General features: G+C 44.2%; 1 long non-coding RNA gene across 1 annotated transcript in view; it reads right to left on the bottom strand.

Moving 5' to 3' along the window:
- Nucleotides 1-1,086: 1,086 nt before the first annotated feature.
- The window catches only part of LOC129542701 (uncharacterized), a 101,213-nt gene continuing 93,128 nt past the window's right edge, over nucleotides 1,087-9,171 (bottom strand). Inside the window, exons 2-3 of the long non-coding RNA XR_008683120.2 lie at nucleotides 2,403-2,582; nucleotides 1,087-1,372 (exon numbers count right to left, since the gene is read on the bottom strand). This is a non-coding gene — a long non-coding RNA (uncharacterized LOC129542701). The remainder of the gene's footprint in view (nucleotides 1,373-2,402; nucleotides 2,583-9,171) is intronic.

Below are 9,171 nucleotides of genomic sequence, written 5' to 3'. Positions count from 1 at the left end.
GATGAGATGGTTGGATGGCATCACCGACTCAATGGATATGAGTTTGAGCAAACTCAGGGAGATAGTGAAGGACAGGGAAGCTGGTGTGCTACATTTCATGGGGTCACAAAGACTCGGACACAACTTAGCAAATGAACAATGACCATGATAATCCAAGATGATCTGACCTCAAGGATCCTAACTGAAGCACGTGTGCCAAGATCCTCTGTCTAAAGAAACTCACAGTCACAGTTTCCAGGTGAACATGTTCTTGCTGGGGGAAGAGGGCTTTGGTTGGGGTTCCCCAATCAACCTAGTACAAATGAGTATAATAATAGTTTCTTCCTAGAGTTACTGTGCTAAACAAGTTAGATGGGATAATGTATACACGGTTCTTGGCATGTGAAAGATGATCAATAAACGCTGTGCATTAATAATCTTATCTGGAGGGCACTGTTTCCTGAAATCTTTTCTGGAGGAATAAAGTCTAAGATATAAATAAACAAACAAACCTGAATGAATAATTGTGAAGTTCAGAGGGGTGCCAAAAATGTGGTTTTATTGGATCTCCAGGAGCTCTCACTAGTATTCTAAAGAGGAGATTTTATATATATATTTATTTATGCTCTGATCTTTTCCCCTACTCTGTCCCTATAATTTCTCTCTTCTCTCCAGCTTTCTTTCTTCCTGTGGCAGCTCAACAGTTTGGCCATTTTACTGGGAAAAAAAGAAAGCTTCAGAGGGCATGAATGCTTTTAAATCAATTAGGCGAATTACAGTTTATTTAGAATGAAAAACCTCCCATTCATTTCAACATGGAGCTTTTTATGAGTTTGTGACATTGAGGTTCAATAGAAATTCTTTGCAGCTTCATTATTTTGAGGCAGAGAGTTGCTGTGATAGTTTTTAAAAATCTGATAAATGAAAATCAAGACTTAGGAAAGCTGAATAAGGAAGGGACTGTTCACCACACAAAGACATGTCCTTGACCAAAAGATGCTCCTAGTGCATTTCTGGAAGCTTGATTTTAGAGGTGGGTAATAATAAAGCAAGAAAAACAGTGGAGTCAGAGTCCAGAGAAATAGTTTATTCTGGGCTAGGCTACCCTTTAACTGTGTGGCATCTGCTGGGAGAGTAACCTCTCTTGATTTTTCTACTGTAAAAGGAAGGAGACTTAAAACTCATAATGACTAAGTTCTCCCAGCTTTGACCTTCTGGAGCCCATCAGCCAACATTTTCCATTCATCCTTCGAAAAAGTTAACTTCACTCCCTTCATCAGTGGCCAGTAAAGCATTTGAGTTGAATTCAGCACATTTTCTGCAGTTGAAACTCCACTCATGGCATTTGTTGACTTGGGATCTTCCAGGACTTTTGATCTAAGAACAGGACGTTCTGAAATGAATGAGCAAGACAGGAAATAAGCCAACCGGCATAGGAAGCTGAATAACAGTCTCAAGACAATGCATTCAGACCCAGCCTGCGTGCCCACTTCTCCAGGAGCAGGTTCCCAGGTGAGGCCCACGGACAGAAAAAGCAAGAAGGACTTTTGTGACTAGAAGGAGATTTGGCTTTTCTCATAAAGGAGTAGCTTAAACAAGGACCACATTTTCTAATTCCTGGTCCATCCCATCACATGTTATACAGAATCGGTGCTTGGCAAGAATAGGTCACAAGACTCTTGTGACCTAGTGGCTCTTTGTCATCTAGTCGGGAGACACAGAGGACAGATTATTTTCTAGGGAACACTGACCACGGGGAAGAATTTCATCAACTCAGGTGGCGGGAGAGAATATGGACAGAGAGGAATACATTATGGATACGGTTGAGCGGTTGGTCTAGGTGTCCACGCCCTGTTAATCCACAGTTTGCCTCGTACCCCTTCCCTTCTGGGCCCCAGTTTCATAATGGGCCACGTTATCATCCTTATAATCACCACCGCTTCTCTTCCTCCAACTCCTCCTCCTCTTCCCCTTTCTCCTCCCTTCCCTCTCCTTCCCCTCTCCCTTCTCCTCTTCCTCATCTTCCTTCCTCCTACCATTTCTCATCACAAGCTTGACTGTCTCAATCAGCAGCACATCTGCCACTGTTTCCCTGTTTACTGTATATCTGACAATACGCTAAGTACTTTACCTTCACTTTCTCATAACCGTCACAACCAGCCTTAGGAGGTCGGGTTTCCTCCTCTGAATAGACACTGAGCAGAGGATTTAGGTGCGCATAGCTTATTTGGGGAGGGGGGCGGTGAGCCCAGGAAACACGGGGAGAGAGGCAGAGACAGGCAGGAAAGCAGATATTAAAGGTGCATTAATGAGCGGTTAGTGTTGAGGTTAACTGGGGCACAGTCCAGTCAACAAACACTGGGACCGCCTACAAATCTGAGCACACTGAAGAATTCTCCCAGTGAGAGAGGAGAGTTACTCACCGCATCTCATTCCCCCTGGTTGAAGTGACTCCTGGGGGTGTCCACTCACTGGTGCTTCTGATCTGCCCCATCCTGGACAGTCAGAGAAAGTCCTTAGGCAGCAGGACTGAACGTTAGCATATTGGGAACTGCCCACCTATTCTAGGGCTTCCCTGGTGGCTCAGATGGTAAAGAAGCTGCCTGCAATGCAGGAGACCCCGGTTAGATCCCTGGGTTGGGATGATCTCCTAGAGAAGGGAATGGCTACCCACTCCAGTATTCTTGCCTGGAGAATTCCACGGACAGAGGAGCCTGGGGGATTCAGTCCATACGGTCACAAAGAGTTGAACATGACTGAAGCAACTGAGCACACACGCACATGGCTTGTGGGATCTTAGTTCCCCCAGTCAGGGATCAAACCCACATCCCCTGTGGTGGAAGCATGGAGCCCTAACCACTGGACCACCAGGGTGGTCCCTATCTTACATTATTAATTACTATAATGACCTGGGCCTCTGGTCTCCCACCTAGACTATGATGCTTCCAAAAGGACAACAAGGACATTACCTGGGGTAGAGTCTAACAAGATAAGGTGACAGGGAAAACAAGGCAAATTCAAATTCCTATTTCCCTCCCGATAGTCTGCCACATCAGGCAGCTACAACTGGCCACTGTTTATGTGTCTTAAATAGAAGGAGATGATGTCTGTAGAAACCTGTAGCTGTCTAGCCAGGTCCACACAGACACATCCCTGTGAGCTGCCTGGAGTCAAAGCTTGGTTCTACTTCTTTCCTTGGTTCCCTACAATCTCTTCTCAACCCAGCAGCAGCCAGAGTGGTCCTACTTTTAAAAAAAAAAAAGACAGCTTACATCACACCTCTGTTCAAAACCAAACAGTGATTTCCTTTCCTCTTGGAAAAAACAAAGCCTTGACAGTGGTTGCAAAGGCCGCAGACTGTGTGGTATGAACATGACTTCCTTTTATCTCTGCCGCCTCTCTGAACATCTTCCCCAGGCTCCCTCTACTCTGGTCATGCTGATCCCCTTGATGACTCTGGGACACAGAGTATATGCTCAGGCCATCTGCACTGGCTGTTCCCTCCTTCTGGAAAGTTCTTCCTCCATGACCCCATGGCTCACTCCTTTTCTTCCTTCAAAGTGAAGTCGCTCAGTTGTGTCTAACTCTTTGCGATCCCATGGACTATAGCCCACCAGGTGTCTCAGTCCATGGAATTTTCCAGGCAAGAGTACTGGAGTGGGTTGCCATTTCTTCCTTCAAAGTCTTTGTCAAATGTCACCTTCTCAATAAGGATTCCCCCAGCTACATCATTTAAATGACAGCCAGCTGTCATGCTCACCTCACTGCCAAGGCTCAATCCTCCTTAGCCTACTCTATCTTTATTGACCTTTAACAGACAATAAAACTTGCCTATTTACCTATTGATTAATTCATTGTTTGTGGTCTGTCTCTCTCCCGGTAGAAGAGTGGTTCTCAACCAAGACATATAACAAAGCCTGGAGATATTTTTGGTTGTCACAGCTGGGGAGGGGAGCTGCTGGCATTGGTGGATAGAGGCCAGGGAGGAGGTTATATGCCCTACAATGCACAGGAAGGACAGTCCCCACAACAAGTAAATTCTCTGGCTCAAATATCAGTAGCACTGAAGCTGAGGAACCATGCCATGGAATGAAGCTTCACCAGGATAGGGCTTCTTATCTGACTTTTGTTGTTGTTGTTTACTGCTAGATCCCAACATCTAGAACAGGGCTTCCCAGGTGGCTCAAGTGGTAAAGAATTCACCTGGCAATGCAGGAGCTGCAGGAGACACAGGTCTGATCCCTCGGTTGGGAAGATCCCCTGCAGGAGGAAATGGCAACCCACTCCAGTATTCTTGCCTGGAAAATCCCACGGACAGAGGTGCCTGGTGGGCTACAGTCCATGGAGTTGCAAAGCAGCTGAAGCAACTGAGCACAATGTCTGAAGCAACTGAGCACAACGTCTAGAACAGTGCTTGGCACACAGCCATTACTTAATAAATATTTGGGGGTGAATCATCCCTAGAAATGGTTCCCAGAGTGAAGACTTTGCAATTCATTGATATCTTAAGGGATGTAAAAATTCTTCAAATCAGCAGCAGAACAAATAAGCAGACACTAGTCATACAGTAAGAAAGATCCAGATCCTTGTTTGAAAAGGAATCATTTTCACCGGAAAAAAAGAAAGATGTCCCTCCAGCAGCCCCACCCGGAACTCACACAATGTGTTCTAAGTTTAACAGATCTTATGCTTTCTCTGCTGAAACCCTTGGCTCCAGCCCATAATATCTCTGAATCCAGGAAACCATTATGACTGATCAGGGTCAGAGGTTGCTCCTATTGTAACCCACTTCCTCCATCAGAGTTTTAAATTTGGAAAAACATTCTTACAGCTATTGTGTGGAATGTCAGCTCTCAGATAACCTCAGAATTATTTTTATTTGTCTACCATGACCCCCCACCACCAAAAAAAAGTTTTTAAAAAAAAAGAAAGAAAGAAAAATGCAGAGTGGGAGGGGGCTTTCCTCAGAACGTAATATTCATGGACAAGGAGTCAGCTAAGAGCCAGCTGGTATTTTCAGCCTTTAATTGAACAAAAGGAAGGAGATGTCAGATTCCCAAAGGGCCCTCCCAAATGAAATTCCATTTCTTTTTTAAGATGACTAGAATAGGAAAAAGATCAGAGCCCTAAAGGAAAAGCATCATTGGGTGATGATAAGCATTTTAAATTTTAAGGAAGTTCTTCTGGAAACCTTGGAAATTTCTGGAACATTCTGCCCACCGTTTAGATCAAGAAGAGTTGGAGCATCCATAGATATGTCATGCATCAGGTATATCTCTGTATTGGACCAGGAAGAGAGCAGGAGGCGAAGGGCAGGTAATGGGGAATGTTGAATCTTGGAATTATGTACAATAGTGGCAAGAAGAAGGTTGTTTGGGCCAACGGTGTAGGACAATTGAGCACATTTCCATCTTTGGGGAGAATCCATGCCAGAGGAAGGAATAGGAAGACGATCTCTGATGCACTTACAAGGTCAAAAAAGCTATTCTAGCCAAAAATTCTACAAATGTTCATGGAGCCCCTATTCTGTACAAGACTTGGTGCTAGATATTAATAGTACAAATACAGAGGCACTGAATGGTGATGCCAAATGCATGGGTTGTGACATGGGTTTAAATCCTTGCACTTCCTAGATGAGGCTGAGCATCTTATTTAATCCCACTAAGACTTAGTTTCCTCATCTGTAGAATGGCATTGAAAAGAATAGACACCGACCTCCTGGAGTGGTTGTGATGATGCTATTTAGCAAAGTACTCAGCACATGGAAAGTATTCAACAGTAAATGATAATATCACTAGAAGTAAGATGAGGTCCCTTCCCTTACACTGTTCATAATCTAGTGGGACATGCATCCTTATAATTAAAGGAGCAACCAGGACTTCCTGGTAGCCCATGTTTAAGAATCTGCCTGTGAATGCAGAGGACACACGTTTGATTCCTGGTCTGGGAAGATCCCACATGCTGTGGGGCAACTAAGCTCACAAGCTGCAAGTACTGAGCTCAGGCTTCCTAGAGCCCATGCTTTCCAACAAGAGAAGCCACACAGTGAGAAACCCACACACCTCAACTGGAGAAAACACACATCCAACAACGAAGACCCAAAAATAAATAAATAAAAGAGTAACCAACATTTACTGTGCATTCACTCTGTGCCAACTTGTAAAGTTGACCATTGTCTTTACAAATATTAACTCATCAAATCCCACAAATACCTGTGGCACACCTAAGTTCTGTTCATTGGTACACCTGGTTCTTCTTCTGCTCTTAGGACAACTGTATGGCGTTGACTTCAGTTGTTACATCTTACAGAAAAACCCAAACAAATGTTTTGGCCAACCGAATACTTCCCTGTGTCTCTTACATTTGGGCTGGAAAAGTCAAAGTGAAAGTTGTGCAGTCATGTCCGACTCTTTGCAACCCCGTGGTCTATACAGTCCATGGAATTCTCCAAGCCAGAATACTGGAGAGGGCAGCCTTTCCCTTCTCCAGAGGATCTTCCCAACCCAGGGATAGAACCCAGGTCCCCCACATTGCAGGCAGATTCTTTATCAGCTGAGCCACAAGAGAAATCCATTTGGGTTGGGCCAAGTTCTAATTCTGGCCAGTTGAGTATGGGAGACAATGAGGGCTGTCACTGCCTGGTTGGATCATTGAATTGGCAGTGCATGACCCTGATGCACATGACCTTCCTCTTTCCACCATGAAAAGTGCCGCTCCAGTTGGTGGGGTCTTGGTCACCATACAAATTCAGTTTCTAGTTGCCCAGAGCAACTATACTTGCACACTTTGTTCAATTCAGTTCAGTTCAGTCATTCAGTTGTGTCTGACTCTTTGAGACCCCATGGATTGTAGCACGCCAGGCCTCCCTGTCCACCACCAACTCCCAGAGCCTACTCAAACTCATATCCACCGCATCGGTGATGCCATCCAACCATCTCATCCTCTGTTGTCCCGTTATTCTCCCGTCTTCGATCTTCCCCAGCATCAGGGTCCTTTCCATTAAGTTCTTCGCATCAGCTGGCCAAACTATTGGAGTTTCAGCTTCAACATCAGTCCTTCCAATGAATATTCAGGACTGATTTCCTTTAGGATTAACTGGTTTGATCTCCTTGCAGTCCAAGGGACTCTCAAGAGTCTTCTCCAACACCACAGTTCAAAAGCATCAATTCTTCGGCACCCAGCTTTCTTTATAGTCCAACTCTCACATTCGTACATGACTAATGGAAAAACCATAGCTTTGACTAGATGGACATTTGTTGGTAAAGTAATGTCTCTGCTTTTTAATATGCTGTCTAGGTTGGTCATAGATTTTTTTTTCCAAGGAGCAAGCGTCTTTTAATTTCATGGCTACAGTCACCATCCTTTCTCTTTCTTTCTGATTTTCTCACTTCCCTATCAATTCTTCCTGGAATTACTTCCCCCAAAATCTTCTCACACTCAAATCCTCATTGCTTTGGGGATTACCCACTCCAAAACAGCCATCTTAACCTATGGAGGTTAAATCTTGGAAATCCCATTTAGAATTACCTAGAGATGAGCTAAGCTTACCATCAGGTCAACAAGGTATGTGTTGTTCCAACCCATTAATCCAGCTTATCTTGAAATATCTTCTATTTTCCTAAATGTTCTTTGCTTACTCTTAGTCTGAAGGTGGGGATGATAGAAAAGATGCCCCTGCTGGTGTGCAAAGGACACACAGTATAAGCAAGAAATAAATCTGTGTTTGTTTGCTGCTGCTACTGCTGCTAAGTCACTTCAGTCGTGTACGACTCTGTGTGACCCCATAGAGGGAAGCCCACCAGGTTCCCCTGTCCCTGGGATTCTCCAGGCAAGAACACTGGAGTGGGTTGCCATTTCCTTCTCCAACGTGTGAAAGTGGAAAGTGAAAAGTGAAAGTGAAGTCGCTCAGTCGGGTCCGACCCTTAGTGACCCCACGGACTGCAGCCTACCAGGCTCCTCCATCCATGGGATTAAGTGACCAAAATTTGGAGATTGGTAACTACTGATGAAAAAAATAAGATTTTTTCCTGACTCTTATACAGCCCTCTGTGATAAATATCATTCCCACTCTGTGGTGTTGGAGAAGACTCTTGAGAGTCCCTTGGACAGCAAGGAGATCCAACCAGTCAAACCTAAAGGAAATCAGTCCTGAATATTCACTGGACTGATGCTGAAGCTGAAACTCCAAAATTTTGGCCACCTGATGCAAAGAACTGTCTCATTTGAAAAGACCCTGATGCTGGGAAAGATTGAACACAGGAGGAGAAGGGGACGACAGAGGATGAAATGGTTGGATGGCATCACCAACTCAACGGACGTGAGTTTAAGTAAGCTCTGGGAGTTGGTGATGGACAGGGAGGCCTGGCGTACTGCAGTCCATGGGGTCGCAAAGAGTCAGACATGACTGAGTGACTGAACTGAACTGAACTGAACTGAATAGGCAGAGAACTTGAGTGCAAAGGTTAAAGTGACCTGCCTGGTTTCTAGGTTTCACAGCTATCAAGTGTAGGGGGCAGAATTCACCCCCATTTCTAAAGCCAAAGTTCATGCTCAAAACCACTCTATCACATGAAGAAAAAAGATGGTCAATAAGCATGTGAAGAGATGTTCAACATCGCTCATTAATAGAGAAATGCCAATCAAAACTACAATGAGGTATCACCTCACACAGTCAGAACGGCCATCATCAAAAAGTCTACAAAAAATAAATGCTGAAGAGGGTGTGGAGAAGAGGGAACCCTCCTGCACTGTTGGTGGTGGCACTGTTGATACAGCCATGGTGAAATATAGTATGGAGATTCCTTTAAAAACTGGGAATAAAACTAACATATGACCCAGAAATCCCACTACTGGGCATATACCCTGAGAAAATCATAATGGAAAAAGACACACGTACCCCTCTGTTCATTGCAGCAGTATTTACAACAGCTAGGACATGGAAGCAACCTAGATGTCCACTGACAGATGAATGGATAAAGAAGTTGTCGTACATATATACAATGGAATATTACTCAGCCATAAAAAGGAATGCATTTGACTCAGTTCTAATGTGGTGGATGAACCTAAAGCCTGTCATACAGAGTGAAGTCAGTCAGAAAGAAAAAAATTCATATATTAACTTATATATGTGGAATCTAGAAAAATGGTATTGATGAACCTATTTGCAGGGTAGGAATAGAGATGCAGACATAG

The sequence above is a fragment of the Moschus berezovskii genome, chromosome 19 (genome assembly GCF_049115385.1).
Source record: "Moschus berezovskii isolate FMDL1 chromosome 19, NW_MosBer_1.0, whole genome shotgun sequence".
NCBI classification, from domain to species: Eukaryota; Metazoa; Chordata; class Mammalia; order Artiodactyla; family Moschidae; genus Moschus; species Moschus berezovskii.
This window is presented reverse-complemented; position numbering and strand designations above follow the sequence as displayed.